At 47.2% G+C, this 4,208-nt stretch overlaps 1 pseudogene; it reads right to left on the bottom strand.

The window, feature by feature from the left end:
• Positions 1-397: 397 nt before the first annotated feature.
• On the bottom strand, positions 398-1,718 carry LOC130881922 (BTB/POZ domain-containing protein 10-like; annotated as a pseudogene).
• Positions 1,719-4,208: the final 2,490 nt, after the last annotated feature.

Genomic DNA, 4,208 nt, shown 5'->3' on the forward strand with positions numbered 1-4,208 from the left:
GCACCACCACTCTAAACGGCTTCAACAGCTCCATTTAACCACCATCTATAAAGTGCAACTCTTAATATTCTGCATTTTATCTGGGGCATGATGAGTATCAGTCTACAGTGAAAGTACCCCAGCTGCCAATTCCCACGACTTCCGAGAAGACCGACATGTGTGAAAAGGACTGTCCCCTAACAAAGAACCAATTTCACAAACCTACTGGTAAACAAATGCATTTATAGAACTGGAACCAGGATGCTAAAGTTGTATTCGTTTTTTAAAAACCATTCAGCTACCTTTGGTCTTAAAAAGCCTACACTGTAGTATCCTAAACACGTGCATCTCATGGTGCAGAATGAGGAATATGACATCACTGCAAGAATAGCATGCTATGGTTTCAGGAACAGCAGCATCACAGCATTGGATTCTGTGCATCAGCATCAAGGTCAGTATTGCCCGAGGTGGGGTGGCTGGGGAGGATCTCCAGCTCATCCACCTGTGGAGTAGGGTGCATGACTACCAGCTGGTCCTGGGGAATGTCTGCAGCAGGCGCCGCCAGGTTGGTGATAGATTTACTCTCTTCACACACTGAAAGTCTACATGCCGACTCTTTCCTTCCTCCTTCTCCCAGGACATTCGAATAAAGGGTCTTTGGACGTAGTTGTAAATGACTTGGGGGCAACCTCCTGGCCTTTTCTTTACTTTTTCTTTGTAGGTAGGATAGCCTTCTATTCCCAATCTAATCTTCTTAAGACCCCTCTCCTTCAAAAGTGATTTGGCCACATCTCTGTTTTCAATGTACTTGAAAAATCTATATAATTTTGTACTATAGATAATTTGTGAATACTCCTCTCCCATCTGTGGTGGATTCTCCTCATCCCAATCAACCACATCATCCTCTGTAAGCACCACTATATGGCACTCTCGTTCCCCACTCTGGGCGCTCGCTACCATGAGAGGGAGGACCATTTCTTCCAGATAAAATTCAAATCGCCTACGAGCACCGTCGTTTGATAACTCATGCATAAGGGCACTGAGATCTCTACATTTAATTGTACTGTATTCAAAAGAGACACAAAGGTAATCGCATGCTTCTCTCAGCTCAGGAATAGATATGCCATCAGGACAGCGGATGATTCCTGTCTTATAGTAATCCAAAATAGCTTGAAACACAGTAGAACCGATTCCTTCTGCCACCTCATACTCTCCCTTTTCATTAGGACGCGTGAAATTATGTTCTCGGCCAGATCCAAACATCCTGCCCAACATTGTCTTTGGCTGTGCAGTGAAAATGGCCGGGTCCACGACAAATCTGGTGTCATCTACTATCAGAGTCACTCGCTCAGATGTCCTCACGCTCCGCGCGCCTTCTTTTGCGTTCTCATACACAAACACCATCTCCCCGGATATCGTAGAGCTACCATCTGAGCTCGACTGACTGCTGTTTCTGCTGCTGCTCCCATCACTGCTCACGGAGCCATTGGGGACGCTCTTTGAGGGCGAGGACTGCTTGGATGAGACGTTCAACATAGTGCTGCTCGTTCAACATAGTGCTGCCGTGTTGGTGAAGTCACATTTCGAATACAAGGAGTAAGCTGACACTCTGCTCGCTCACGAGATGAATCTCGTGATCTGTCACTTGACCTTCGTCTATCTCTTGATCGCTCGTGGCCCCCACTAGCACCATGCAGACTCATTTTAGTCTGGTCGACTCCTCTCTTAGCAACACGTGAGGCAGTGCCAGTTAGACCTGTAAGTGTTCCATTTTCTTCTCCCTCATAGAGGTCCAGCCCTGCTCAGATAAACTGTCCTATTGTGATGCGCCTCTTCAGATTGTCGCTGCTGAGGCCCAAAGATGACAGGAAAGGGGCGGGGCACGGGGTTACTCTGCCCTGCGGGGCCCCAGAGAGCCGTCCAGCCTACTCAACCGGATCCCTCCAGTGCTAGGTTTGAGGCTGCTGCTCCACCAGCTGCGCCTCTCAGAGCCTCCCCAGCAGGTTGCAAGCCTGCTCCTCAGCTGGCCACTCAGCTTTTTATTACACCAATCACAACAACACATCTTCCCACAGTGAACAAATATCCAAAACACTCGAAGGAAAGCCTTCCTAATGGAATGAACTGTGCAGAGGAGAGAACATCAGAACTTAAAGTAGAAGATCTAAACAAAGTAGGCAAAGGATATGAGAAACCCACAGGAAAAGACCAGACAAGGAATGTGGGACACCATGAAAAGAGCAAACCTTCAAATTATATGCATAGTGAGAGAGAAGAATTCCAAGTCAGTTGCATAGACCAGCTCTTCAACAAAGTTATAGAATAAAACTCCCCCCAAACTAAGGAAAGACACACCCGCACAGCTATAAGAAGTATGCAGAACTCCAAAAAGACAAAAGTTTTCACACCATCTCACAGTTAAAACACTAAGTATACATAACAAAGAAAGTGCATTGGAAGCTGCAAGAGAAGACCTGGAACTAGCTCTTGTAGACCAGGCTGGTCTCGAACTCACAGAGATCCGCCTGCCTCTGCCTCCCAAGTGCTGGGATTAAAGGCGTGCGCCACCACCACCTGGCTAACATCTGGTTTCTTAACATCTGTGAAAGCCAGAATATCTTAGAGCAATGCATTCCAGTCCTAAAAGACCATGTTGGCTAACCTGGACCAGATATCATGAAAGATGAGATTATAAGGCTGAGTAATAATGTTCTGGAATTGCTTTATGAAAGAGGTAGAATTAGACATACAGGACCCCAGTCTTTGTTCTATTTGGGAGAGTTCTGAGAGGGAGAAGGGGATGTGTACCCTAACCAATCCATCTACACTGGCCACGTCTTGCAACAAAAGAGCAGCAGCTGGCTTGTCTAGGACAGGGTTGGGTTCCATAGCAGCATGTGAGCATGTGAGAGGAGGGGTAAAGTGGGTGCTAGAGCCGCCTGGCACTGGAGAGGAGGAATGATCCAGTGGGGTTGATGGAGTAGTTAGTTGTGGGGGAGAGCTGAAGAGGGCAGCAGAGCCTGTGCGGGTACGAGCGGAAAGAAGTGGCGAGGCAGGACAGAGGGCTTAGGCTTAGAGCTTAGATAGTAAAAGGCTTGGATATAAGGAAACTCCTTCCATCCAACTGTGTGCTGACAGTAGTGAGAAAGCTCCTGTAGAATATCAGGATCAAAGGTGGGCACTTTAAATTGTTATCTAATTGGTAACAAGACCTCCCCCCCGCCCGAGCAAAGATGGACAAGTGTGGAAATCTGTAAGTAGGGCATCAAGGCCTGGGGTTTCAGGGCCTCTGAAAGGCGTCCCAGGGGAGAGGTTGGATTGATGGTCTTTGATGGCTTGTTACCCATGGTTGAAACAGTGAAAACCTGCGAGAATGGTGACACCACAGGCTTATTGGAGGACGCCTCCTCTCTATAGGTGGGGTATTGAAGACTGACTGGCTCTGCTGGTCAGGGTAACTCGGAAGCCAGAGAAGCTAGAGCCCGCTCTGAGTGGTCTCTCATGGTGGGGACCACTTATGAGTGGTCCAAAAGAAAAGAAAAAGAAAAATCCGAGGGACTCTGGGCCCCAAGGCGAACACACTGCTCACTGTGTGCAGTGCTAGTGCCGGAGGACTACCCTGGGTTGTCTGATCAGGTTTTTAGCTATGGGAAACAACCAGAAGTGAATGTCAGTGAAGGGCTCAACCATAGCCATGAAGGCCATGGTTGGGGGCTTTCCCCCCATTTCTAGGAGCTCAATGGCCAGTTCCTCGGGTTCAGAGAAATGGTTAAGCTCAGTAGAATCAGGAAAATCACCAGTTGAAATCAGTGGAGTAGGGAGAGGTTGCACTAAGGCATATAGAACACGTGGTTGTTGTAGAAAAAAATACCTGGTTCTGGATCCCACCTCTGGGAGAAGGGTGGGAGAGCCTACCAAGTCTCACGGCACCAATGAAATTACCTGTCATGAGTGAGAAGTACGAACAGAACATGCAACAAACCTGCTGAGGAGTTAGAGGAGACGTGTACAGGCTTGGTGAAGTCGGTGTGCACTGTCTTAGAGTAAAAGGATAGACAAGAGTACTCCAACCAAATAGGGCTAGGAAACAAACAGGCATTGTTGTCCTAATAGCTGACAAAGTAGACTTCAAACTAAAACTTATCAGAAGAGATAAAGAGGGACACTTTATTCTAATTAAGAGAACTGTTTAACCAAGAAGCTATTACTACTAAATGTATAGGCATTAA

The sequence above is a fragment of the Chionomys nivalis genome, chromosome 9 (genome assembly GCF_950005125.1).
Source record: "Chionomys nivalis chromosome 9, mChiNiv1.1, whole genome shotgun sequence".
Taxonomy (NCBI): domain Eukaryota; kingdom Metazoa; phylum Chordata; class Mammalia; order Rodentia; family Cricetidae; genus Chionomys; species Chionomys nivalis.